Source organism: Nicotiana sylvestris, chromosome 4 (genome assembly GCF_000393655.2).
Source record: "Nicotiana sylvestris chromosome 4, ASM39365v2, whole genome shotgun sequence".
In the NCBI taxonomy this organism is placed as follows: domain Eukaryota; kingdom Viridiplantae; phylum Streptophyta; class Magnoliopsida; order Solanales; family Solanaceae; genus Nicotiana; species Nicotiana sylvestris.
Window position 1 is genome coordinate 6,463,220 of NC_091060.1, and position 13,525 is coordinate 6,476,744.

The window sequence follows — 13,525 nt, forward strand, 5'->3', positions numbered from 1 at the left end:
AGCGAAATTCTTTATCGTATAAGTAGCGACTTGCAGTAATAGTATAATGATTGCCCGTTCAATGACATTTGGCATATACATTGCCTCCTATGATGTGTTCTCGTTTGTCTTCTTTTATTTTTAGTGACTAGTATCGTTCTGTCTTAAAATTATGGAACGTTTCTGCTAGAAGAAAGAAAAAAAGAACAATGCGCCATTGAAACTACTGAGTTAGATCATTTTTTGATATGTGACTTATGTTAATAATTGTAAGTAGAGAATAGGGGATATTTGCAATAAAAGCAAAATACAAATACAGACATTAATCACCTAAACATGGTTGAGTAATATGAATAAAAGCTAAAAATTCATTGAGATAGATGTAGCTCAAAAATATTATTCATTTTTGGAGGATCTTGGCACGAGTGCAACATCATTTTTGGACTATTGAAACTCCAGGGGCGGATGTAAATTGTGACCTACGAGTTTAACCGAATTAACCCAATAGCTTTGCGTAACTGCTAAAAATATACTAAATATGTACAAATACTATATTCCGAACCAGTAATTCAAATGATCAGTGAGTTTAGTGGCATCCCGAATCTAATAAATTCAAAACCTGAATCAACCTCCTGAAATAACATAGCTAAAAGGGCAATCATATATAGATGTTAAAGAATGAAAGGAGAACTATGAGATTTGAAAACTCGAGCATCATGCGAAGGAGCTACCTGATCCTTACTGTAAGCACGTGATTTTTGCTCTATGAAAGAATTACTCCCAAAAATTCAAAATAAAACGATTTTCCTTGCTGTACAATTTTGAGAATTTTTGTGACATTTTTGGATAATTATTTGTATTTGTCTGTGCATATTTATTTGTTAAATTAATAAAAATACAAAAATATGTCGCATTTTGCATGTAGGATTTAATTCTACAATTGTTAGTAATTAAGTTTATTTTACAAAAATTGAAAATTACAAAAAATAGGCATCTTTTGCATTTTTAGCATTTAATGTCCATATGTACAATTTTATGCTTAATTATTACTTAATTGTGCGTTAATTGTTATCGGGAGTTAATTTGCGCTTTTATAACTTATTAATAATTTGAGGATTTTTAGAATTTAGTTTTAGAAAAATAAAAGAAGAAAAGAGAGCAAAAATATAAAGAAAACCGGAATTGGGCTCTTCTTCAAATTCAAGCCACAAGCCCAAAAAATACCCAACCTTCCCCATGACCCGGTCCATTTCAACACGGGTCGACCCGGTCCGCCCCATAACCCAAATACCCAACACCCCATCTCCCTATCTTACATTTCACAAAAACAAAACAAGAAAAAACCCTAAAAACTCATCCGCCCCCCTCTCTCTTTCCCTCTTCTTCTCCAAGCTTCCAAGCCCATCCATGGCTGCTCACCCTCAAACTCACTCCAAACAGCCCCTCCCTCGTCCGCCATTAAAGAGCAAACGACCCCCATTACTGTGCATCTTCTTCTTCGACCAGCTGCTGCCCCAAGCTTCGTCTTCATCGACGAACAACATCCGCCATTGACGAGCTCGTCAAGCTCCCATGGCTGTTGCATTTTGTTACTTCTGCTACATCCAAACAGACCTAGCTGCTTCTGCCTTCATCTTCTTCGTCTCCGTCAAGCTCGAGCTCGAGCTCCCATGGTTGCCTCTGCTCACCACTACCATCTCCGAGCTCCAGCCATGGACGTCCGCTGCTTCATCTCCTCCCTACACACGACTAGCAGCTCCGCCAACAACCATCCCAGCTCTTTGTTGCTACCTCCAACTGTCTCGACTGCTTCTGCTTCACCTCACGTGAACCAGTCCGGCAACCCCCCCCCCCATTAAATCCGGCGACCTTCGTTTTTGTCTCGAAACAACCTGCCTCATCGAGTCCCCAGGTCCAGTAGTAGAAGCGCCATACCAGGCATTTCCTAGCTGCTCCTTCATCTCCATAACTACCCAGTCGACCTCCAGGCGACGCGGCAGCAACAACCTTTGTTGTCCGGGGTTCTGCAGCCTTCTGCTTCGTCCATCTTCTTTGACGGGCTGCCACTGCCTCGTTTTCGAAAGATACCAAACGACCAGCTTCTTTGGTCGTCCATTCATGGTCGTCTTCGGCATCGAGCTATTTTGGTACGATAATCGTTTCCAGATAGTTTGTTTTCGTTCAAGTTCTTCGTCGTTTCGATCCGGTCAGTGGGTTTGAGTTTCATTTTTGTCCGTATTTTATTTTTGATATTCTCGAATTTAAAATCAGTAAATATTTGATTTTTGTTTTGTTCGTGTTCATCGTTTTGTTAATTTTTTCGGTTTGTTCATGTTAGTTTAATATCGTTAGATTTAAATTGAAATTTAATTAATTATTTCTTCAGTTTGTTTCATGTGTTGTTATGTATTTTTTCAGAAATTGTTAATGTTGGTTAAATCATTTGAATCCGTCATGTTTGTTGTTTAAAATAGATTTAATTCATGTTCATTCTTTGTTTGAAGTTCGTTTTTAATCCAGTGATTTAATGTGAGTTTATGTTTTGGTTTTTGACTTGTTGATTTAGTTTGAATCATGTATTTTGTTGTTGATATTGTTGTCTCTTTGCTCATTCATTTTTGGTCTAAGTTAACCAGGATTGGTTCCCAATATGGTTAACTTATTCCCATTAATTTGAAGCTGTATGATTCAATCTGTGTTCATGAGATTTGTTGTTGAATTTGTTTAGAAATTGGTCATATTTGTTGTATTTTAGTTGAGATTGATTAGGTGATTTGGTTATAGCTGATGGGGGTAGTTCGGTAAATTTCAGTACGTTCAGGGGTAAAATGGTAATTGCAGTAAGGTCGGAGGGGTATTTTTGGAATTGAACATTTGAACAATTATTTAAGTTAAGCATGGGGACAAGATGTAATGGGATGGGGTTGATATAATTATTTAATATAATGGGGGACAAGACATAATGTGGTGGGGTGGGAATAATGTAATTATTTATGTTAAGCATGGGGGGACAAGATGTAATGGGTTGGGGTTGATAAAATTGTTTAATATAGTGGAGGACAAGACATAATGTAGTGGGTTGGGAATAATGTAATTATTTATGCTAAGCATGGGGGACAAGGGTTTAAAATAAAGAAAACATTAAGTAGTGGGGACAAAACATGCAATTGGGGGAATATTTAGGGTTGGAGATTCAAGGCAAGAGTCTTGTTATAAATAGAGTCATTTGACACATTTTAAGGGGACTAAGACTGAAAGGGCAACGAAAAAAAAGGACTTCAACATTAGATGGGATTATTTTTGGAGAGAAGAAGACATTCTGAAAATCCTAAGAGAGTGTTGGAGAGTTTAAAAAGAGAAAACAAAAACAAAGTGAGAAACGTGTTTAGTTTCGGGTTTAATACACACGGGGGCTGTTGTTGTTTAGTTTGCTTACAAACTTTTGGGTTTGTTCTATTGAGTTGTTCGGTTTTTCCTCAAAGTTTTCTGGGCCTTGAATCTGATTCGAATTTGTTGCTGTTGGGTTGTTGTTGTTGCTGTGTATTTACACTATTGCTGTTTCTACTGATCTTCATCTTCTTTCCTTGCTTTCCCAAATACCAGGTACACAAACTGATACACTGGTTCATCTTGTAAGCCACTCGAGGCATGAATGAAAAAAATGTAAAAGATTTGAAGTTGTAATTTAATGTAGTCTTTTCTTTCTTTTACTGTCTGTATGTAGAATGTTCTATGCGTTGCCATGTAAACTCTTTAAGCAACTCACTTTTGAAACTTAACTATAGTAACTCGAAAGTGTGTAAATAAAGTAGGACCTTATCTTCATTTATTTTAGAAAAACGAAAAATAGAAAATGTAGTCATGCTAAGATTATCCTTTTAAAAATAATGAGACGAGCCTCGCCAAATAAAAAATGCAAATTGTGGGGCCCTCAATAATTGGTCATAATAAATACTTAGAATTTGGGATGGACTGTTTAGTGAATGTCACTGCCTTCCCCAAAGATAATAACGCGTTAGACCCTTTAGGCGCGACTTAATTAAATTACATTCTTAAATTCGGGTGCGCATTTATGTGACCCAAATTCAAATCTCGACGGAGTCGGAATGTATTAACAAACACGGGTGCATTGATTGTGACGTGGTTCGAGATACGTTTTCACGACGTTGCAATTTTATAAAAATAATTATAATAAAAGCGGCTTAAACTTAATAAAAGCACATAAGTTATAACATGTATTAAATCAGATATTTAGCCCTTATAACAATTTAAGCGACCGTGCTAGAACCACGGGATTCGAGGGTGCCTAACACCTTCCCTCGGGTCAACAGGAATTCCTTACTTAGAATTTCTGGTTCGCAAACTTCATTTGGAAAGTCGAAAATTTCCTCGATTTGGGATTCAAGATAAACCGGTGACTTGGGACACCAAAAGCCAAACCTTTCCCAAGTGGCGACTCTGAAATAGATAAATAATCCCATTTTCGAATATTGTCACTTAAATTGGAAAAACTCCCTCGCACATTTATCCTTTGGGGTAGGCGGGCAAAAAGGAGGTGTGACAGCTCTGGCGACTCCGCTGGGGATCGAACCCAGAATCTCTGGTTCAGGGTTCAAGAATTCGAGCTTAGAATAATTGTTATAATTGGTTTTATTTATTATCTAATTTTATTGCATGTTTGAGCTTAATGTGCTAAATGCTGCTTTTACCGCTTTGATATTATCTGAACTGTATATAAACTGTGTCGAAACCCTTCTCTTCTTACCTCCGGGGAGGAGCTTGCTGGTCAAGACTCCCTATTCTGTTAGTGTCATACCCTGAAAAAAGAAAGAGGTCGGACAAGTTACAAATCCAGACGATCTCGCGGGTCCCCGGTACGTAGCCCCCTCCTCGACTCGAGTTGTCCGCTCGGGTACACAGTCTAGAACATATACCCAGGATGAACCTAGTATAACAAAACCTCATGTCGGATCCCTAGTAGGAATGCTTATTTGCATCATGTTGCATTTGACATAGGGGACTCAACACAGGGGTTGGGTCCGTCTAGGACAAGCAACCCGAAATGAAAAGACCATCCTGTTGCATCCTCTTTGTTTTGCGCATTTATTTGTTTCAGATTTGCATGCTGACCGATTTCTGAAATTGAGAAAAAAATTTAAAGAGAAAAAGAAAATAGCAGTGTAGGGAGATAACTACTTATTTTTAGAAAAATAAAACCGATGTCCAAGTAGTGTCAAAACCTCGCCGAAATTTTCTTTAAAAAAAATGAAAACAAAATTTGTCTTTTAGTTTGATTTATTAAAAAAAACATATATAATACAAAAAAAATTCCTTTTTAATCACTTTCAAAATCCAAAAAAAAGTATTTGTTTAAAAAAAAAATTTAAAAAAAAAGGAAAATTCAAAATTCAAAAAAATATTTTTTCTTTTATAGTATCTCTTTCATAAATTTAGACTAATAGTCCAAATACTTCCTTAGAAGATTTTTCGAAATTTCAAAAAAAAAAGAGTGAAAAGAAGTTAAAATTCAAAGACAAAATGTTTCTTTAGTCATCGTCTCTTTTCAAAAGATAATAATAAAAAAAACAAATAAAAAAAATCGAAATCCAAAAATATTTTCTCCTTTTCCTTGTAAGTATTTTATTCAAAAAAAAGGGTTAGTTTATTTACTCTACGCCTGATCGGACCGAACTACGCGGGTTTGATTCTCACCGGATGTGAGATACGTAGGCAAACCTCATCGGTTCCGACCCCAATTTTCAAAAAATCCAAAAATATTTTTTTTAGTTCCTTCTTTAGAAATCTTTCCTTAGAAAATTCAAAAAAAAGAAAAAGTTTTCAAAACTCAAAAAAAAAGGTAGTTTCCTTCTTTCTGAAGTATTTCATACGGAAAAAGAAATAAAAGAAAAAATAATAATAATAAAATCTAAAAAAAATCAAAATCCAAAATACGGGTTTCCTTTATTTTGAAGTATTTTTCCCAAAAAATCAGAAAAAAGAGAATCAATATATATATATATATATTCGTTCTTTTAAAGACTTTCCTTCTTTAAAAGTCTTTCTTTCGTAAATGTCATAGAATTAAAAATTAAAGTCCAAAAATATTTTCATTTTTCTTTAGAAGTACTTTTGTAAAAAAAATTTAAAAAAAAAACTCGAAAATCCAAAATATTTTCTTTAAAGTGCCTCTTTCGAAAATTAAGAGGCGACAGCCAAAATCCAAAGAAAATATATTCTTTCTTATTTAGAAAAAGAGAGAAGAAATGAAAACTCAAACAAACTTTTTTTTTTTTTTTACTTCTAAAATTCTCAAAGTTCCAATCAAAAGAAAATGAATTTTTAGAAGTCTTTCTTTCAAAAATAAAAATAGAGTCAAATTCAAAAATCCCAAAAAAATATATATCCTTTTCTTCTTTTAAAGCATTTTTTTTAAAAAAAAATTCCAAAAAAAAAAGAGTTAGTTTACTTACTCTATTCACGATCGCCTGAACTACGCCGGTTTGATTCTCACAAGGTGTGAGATACGTAGGCAACCCTCATCGGGTCCAACCTCCCCTTTTTCAGAAATAGCCAAAATGTCAGAATTTTAATTTAGGAGTCAGGTGATGCCGTTTTGTCAAGAATAGCCGAATGTTCCCGAAAGGGACGCCGGAAGGCTGACTTTGCATAAACAGCCATTTTTGGTCATTTTTAAAATTCTGACCAAATTGCCCAATGGCCTTAGGATCCTCGTCCCCGAGGCTCTGCAAGGCCATATTCCCAATGTCGGGTCACCATTCTGAAAAAGAGTCATAAATAAATCAAGTGATGCTGTTTTTGTCAAAAACAGCCAAATGTTCCCGAAAAGGACGGCGGAAGGCTGACTTTGCATAACGGCCACTTTCGATCATCTTTTAGAGTTTTTCGGTTGACCCTCACAGCCTTAAAATCTTCATCCCCGAAGTGCTGAAAGGTCGTGTTCGAAAATCGGATCTTTCTTTCTAAAATATAGTCAAATCATTTTTGCTTAAATCACCTTAATAAATGTGCAGGATGAGCACAATGCAAAATGAACACTTGTTTCTTTATTTTTGCACTTGTTAGTCCCGAACTACGCAAGATCTGATTCATGCGGGGTCATGATACGTAGGCAATCTCCATCGGATTCGATCATAGCTATAAAATAAATTGAGTGAAAAAAAACTGAAAGAAAAGGAGAAAGAAAATTGAGTGAAAAAGAGAAAAGAAAAAATAGTGAAAAAAAGGAGGGAAAAGAGTGACAAAAAAAAGAGTGCAAAAATAAAAGAGCGGCAAAAACAAGATCAAGAGTGGTTAAAGAGAGGCAGGAATAAAAGAAAAGAGGTACATAGTGAAGAGGGCTAGTTTAAGGCCGGGATGAAACATGCAACCCGTTCAAACACATGGTAGAAGCGTTTAGCTGTTTAGGTGCATTGCATCCCAACGTGCGATTTCCTATATGTTAAATGCCTCCAAACTAACAAAGTTGTGTGTGTGAGTAAATTAGCCAGGTTCTGTTCAGGTGATTGGTTTTGTTGGTATGCGGTGATGAACATGCAGCCTTGCACGCGGCCACAACATTATACACAAAACTGAGCTCCACCTCCCAGAAATGTCCATCCTAACCAAGCTCCATATAGTCCCCAATCAAATGTTCCTCAGTACAATCCTCACCCAAGAGAGTCTTTCAAAAGGAATCAGTTCACCCCTATTGGCGAATCATACTTAGGCTTGTTCCAAAAGCTAGTCAGGCGAAGTCTGCTGCAGCCAATGGCTCCAAATCGGCCAAACACCGAGTCCCCCCTCCCCGCATCGAGCTGATACTAGATGTGAATACCACTCTGGAGCAGTGGGACACGGTACAAAGGACCGTTGGTCGTTGGACCCTCAAATGGCAGTTGAAGACTTGATTGAAGCTGAAAGAATCGTTCTCCGGGACGAAAAGGTTCCTAATATGATGAACATTTCCCTGCCTACTCTCACAAATGGGACAATAGACGGAATGATCTGTGAAGCTGAGGAATTTGATCCGGCACTGAAGGCTATTGCAGCCATTGCCGAGATAGAAGAAAAGCCAAAAAACGATTGCCAAGCCTGAAAGTTCCCCATCAGACGGGAGTCTCGCTAGCCAGTCTTGCTATCCTTTCTGCATCTGGATTGTCTCAGGGTGTGATCCAAATGTTTTACTTTATTGTCTTACTTTCCGATGTAAACCCTTCTATCTTCAAAAATTAAAAAAAATCAATTGAAATTGATATTTCATTTTCCCGGAATGTCTCTTTTCTTAAATCTTGTCAATTTTCTCATTCTCTTTTAGTTCTGTTAAATGCAGATTTCAATAATATGATATGCTTGCGGACTTCATGCCCGGATCTTAAAACTCTGTCAGACCCCGAAATAATGAATCAAGAATTGGGTCGGAATGAATAATAGCTTAAGGAAACAAGACAAATAGTTGGAACAACTGAAGGAAAACTGGTTCCCGAAATTGGAAAGGTCCATACATTACAACAAGAGTACTGCCAAAAGAGTGCGTTGTACTTGGGACACATCGAAGGAAACGTCCTTGAAATAACTGTCAATGCAAATGCAGTCAAAAGGTACTATGTTGGATACTTTATATAATAAAATCTTTTCCGGTTGAGATGACGAAGGCTTTCATTCTCGCTACCCAAACACTATCAACCCTTTGCAAACCCATTTGAGCTGGTTACTCTTCTTTGATTACCCTCTTTGGAACCTGAAAGTATTATTGAAAATAAAATGAAAAAAAAAAGAAATTGAAATGAAAAAGAAAAAAAAGAATTGGAAAAATGAGAAAATATATATACAAAAAAGAAAAGACAATGAAAATGAAAAAAAGGGAAGGGAAGTGAAAAACAAAGCAAATCAGAAAAACAAAAAAAAACCAAAACAAAAATCCAAGAAGTCCCCCAAAAGTGAAACTGGGGCAGAAGTTATAATGGTTCGGCAATGATCCCGCCCAAAAGGTTCCAAAGTTGTAGTTCAATCCAAATTCTTTTCACCCCAAACCTTGTTCAAGTCCTTCTGATCAATCGGCAAAATTGGTTCAAAATGGGAGGATGGAGTTATTTGGATCTGATACAACAAAATGAGAAGAATAAAATGAGAGAGTCTTATTGGTGAAAACCCACACGGGCACCGTAAGGCGACGGTAAGCAGAGAAAATCAAAATGAGAAGTCTTGTTAGTGAACACCCACACGGGAACTATAAGGAGATAGTAAGAAATGAAATGAAAAATTCTAGCTCGTGAAAACCCACAAAGGGCGCCCATGATCGAAAATAAGATCCTCACAGCCATCGGCATCAACAGAGTCCTGACAAGGTTCCTCGGTATTCAAGGCAAAGTTGTGATGAATTTTTGAGAGTCGGACGGTTTACACAGATCAGGCATCCAGTCCAAAAGGCATGTCATGTTCATTGCAGTCCGCATGTACTCCAGATAAGTCCTTTTATCCTTTCCCCGAAAGGGACACTTCTAGTTTTAAACTCATTCTCCATTCAATTATTTGTTTCTCTTTGAATCCCTTTTGGTCTAACAATGTTCCAAAACCAAGACAAAGAAAGGATGGCAAGACTATTTACAGGGCTTTCGTTTGATACACTCTAATGTGCAAAAGGCACCCAGCCTCAGCAGGTGCATCAAAAGTCGACCTCGACTGGCCATGGTGGCCGATGCTCAGGAATCAAAACTTTTGCAACAACAACAACGACCCAGTATAATCCCACAAGTGGGGTCTGGGAGGGTAATATGTACGCAGACCTTACCCCTACCCCGAAGGGTAGAGAGGCTGTTTCCAGAAGACCCTCGGCTCAAAAAAGCAACAGCAGCCGATATATTAGTACCATAAAAATGCATAATAAAATAATAGCAATATATAAGAGATATGAAATACAAAATACGAAATACGAAATAGATGGCTGGTATAGTAAAACTAGAAGGTAAAGCCCTGCATCAATAGACGACCAATGACATTCTTAGTCTAACTCCTAACTGGCTAGTCTCACTCTATTGTGCTGTAGAAATATTCCCAACTCTCCCCTAACCTACAACCTTAATGCTCGACCTCCATAATTCCCTGTCAAGGGCCATGTCCACAGCAATCCTAAGTCGCGCCATGTCCTGTCTGATCATCTCTCCCCAATACCTCTTAGGTCGTCCTCTACCTCTTCGTGTGCCCACTACAGTCAGTCGCTCACACCTCCTCACCGGTGCATCAGTGCTCCTCCTCTGAATGTGCCCGAACCATCTGAGTCTTACTTTCCGTATCTTGTCCTCTATGGGGGCCACACCCACCTTCTCTCGAATATCTTCATTCCTAATCTTATCCATCCTTGTATGCCCGCACATCCACCTCAACATCCTCATCTCTGCTACTTTCATCTTCTGGATGTGTGAGTTCTTTACCGACCAACATTCAGTTCCATATAACATGGCAGGCCTAACCACTGCCCTATAAAACTTACCTTTTAGTAACGGTGGCACTTTCTTGTCACACAAGACTCCCGACGCTAACCTCCACTTCATCCACCCCACCCCTATACGGTGTGTGACATCCTCGTCAATCTTCCCGATCCCCTGAATAACCGATCCAAGGTACTTGAAACTACCTCTCTTGGGAATGACTTGGGAGTCAAGCCTCACTTCAACTCCCGCTTCTATCGGCTCAACTCCAAATTTACACTCGAGGTATTATGTCTTCATCCTGCTCAACTTGAAACCTTTAGACTCAAGAACATGTCTCCAAATCTTTAGCCTCTAGTTGACGCCACCTCTTGTCTGGTCAATTAGAATAATGTCATCAGCAAATAGCATGCACCATGGCACCTCCCCTTGAATATGATGAGTCAGTGCATCCATCACTAGGGCAAATAGGAATGGGCTGAGCGCAGACCCTTGGTGGAAGGAGAAAAATCAAATTAAAGCGCCTATAAAGGCAATTGAAGTTGAAAGGGTTGAGTTTCACATGGCTAATCGCCTCAGCAAAGTCGAAGAAACCAAGGTACCCCCAAATGCTCTAAAATTGAAGTTGGAAGAAAGAAGACAGAAAAGAAAGGCCTACAAAGGCAAAATAAAGTTGGAAAGGTTAAGTCCCACGCGACTAGCCATTGCAGTTAGGTTTGAGGATCAAAAAATCCTTGATGCTCCGGAAAAAAAACACACAAATGATTTGTCTGAACTACGTCTGACTTGATTCCAAAAGGATACGTAGGCAGCCACTCTCTGGGGTTCAGTCACACCAAAAATAAAATCCGATTTACCCTGAAGTTGAAAGTGGGGCACACCAAATGGTTCAGAAGTTGTAATTTCATCCACAATTCTTTTACCAAGTACAAGTCCTTCGGATCAATTGCCAAAGGTGGGGAGAACCAAGAATACCATGATGGGAAGTCGATACATTCTAAAATTGAGAGAAATAAAATGAGAGAGTCTTGTTGGTGAAAACCTTCGGGCACTATGAGGTGACGGGAGTAGAGAAATCGAAAATGATAGAGCTTGTTTAGTAAAAACTCGCAAAGAGTGCTATCAAGCGACAGTAAGGAGAGAAATGAGAGAGGTCGACTAGCGAAAACCCGTAAGGGGCGCTGTCGGCCGAAAAGATGATTCCACCTCAGAAAGTTCTGGCAAGGTTCCACTGGTTTGGGAACATAAATCCATTTGGGTTCATGAGGAAATGCAAGTTCGCGAAGATCGGGCATCCAGTCCAAAAAGCATGTCATTTCAATTTAAAGTCAGCATGTTGCCTCAGATAAGTCTTTCTTGTCCCGAAAGGGACACTTCTCTTTTTAAATTTGTTTTCTCCGCCCTTTGTTTTACCTTTCCTACCCCTTTTGTGTTAACCCTAAATTCCAAAATGTGCTGGAAAGAATAGGTGGCAGGACCGGTTTCACAGAGCTCCGTTTAGTAGGAAGTAAAATACCCCGCTTCAGTGGTACGTCAGTCCAATCCCGACTGATCATGTTGTCGATTGCTTTCGAAGTAAAAAAAAAAATGGCAAATCCCCACAGAGTCTCCCCTTTAAAAATCCCCACCGAGTCTGCCTCAGTAAAAATCCCTAAGCAGAATGAGATGAAAGAACCAAAGCCTTACACGGGCAAATCATCACAAAATTCGGAAATGCGAGTCTGATCGGTTTAAAAGGGGTTCGCCTGTGAATCCAATCAATGGCAGAGTTTCTCAACAGGAATGAGGGCGGGACCAAGCAATTGGAACAATCAAGGCCACCGAACCAACCACCATTTTCAAACTGACAATTGTTCTTTGTTTGGAAAATTAAAACAGGTGCGATCCAAAGCAACCGTGCAAGAAGCAGGTGCCGCCCAAAAGGAAAAGAAATGCGTGAATGCAAGAAACAACTTTGCAATAAGGAATCAACCCAAAAGGGAAGTTTCCCCAAATTCTCTCATGCATTTTGCTAAACAAAAAATGAAAAATAATAATAATAAAAAAAACGAAAAGGGAAGTAAGAACAAAATTCAAAAAAAAGAGGGTTAGTTAGAATCCCCAATATTTTCTTTTAGCCGACATTAGGGCTCCAATCCCTGAGTTGAGCAACTTTCCTTTAGCCAATATTAGGGCTCTAATCCCTGAGTTGGGCGTTTTTCCTTTAGCCGACATTAGGGCTCCAATCCCTGAGTTGAGCGTTTTTCTTTAGCCAACATTAGGGCTCCAATCCCTGAGTTGAGCGTTTTTCCTTTAGCCAACATTAGAGCTCCAATCCCTGAGTTGAGCAGTTTTCTTTAGTCAGCATTAGGGCTCCAATCCCTGAGTTGAGCGTTTTTCCTTTTAGCCAGCATTAGGGCTCCAATCCCTGAATTGCGCTTTGTAGACTAGAGTTTTCCAATCCCCTCATCAATTCTGTAAATTTTTATGGCAATTAACTCACGAAATTTTCCTAGTAAAACTGGGGCAGAAAATTTCGTTCGTTCGTGTTTTGTTGTTTCAGCAGGTCTGACCTCGAGGCGCATGGATCGAGACGACCTACGGGATGAGTCTCAATCCAGAATAAAGAAAAGAAGAAAAGAACAAAAAGAAGATGTTCCCAAATATTGGAACAAACAAAGGGCAGGTCGCTCAAAATTTGATCAAATTCTCGAGCTCCGCCAATCCCGTTTCACTCAATACTGCAAAAATAAACAAGCGCCTACAACTTGCGAGCATCAAGATTCGGATCGAAGTCTACAAGCAGAATCAGCTAAGACCCAAGATCAAGTTGCAAAAGAATTATAGATAGGAATCTTGTAACTAGCGGTTGACAGGCATAAGTAGTTAGTTCAGTTTCAATTTCCTTTGATTGTAATAAGGAGGTCGATAAAGCAGTAGCGGCAACAACAACAACAGTAACAACAAAGCATTGCAATCCCATGGTAGTCCCAGCTACCAAAGTTTCCCGAACTACATTGACCTGATTCCTGTTTAGCCCAGGATATGTAGGAAATCTTTGAAGCAAAGATTCGGTCAAATCTTTCAAAATGTGCTTCACACGGAGTAGTCCAACGAGCAAAAATCGCTCATATCTGCTCACT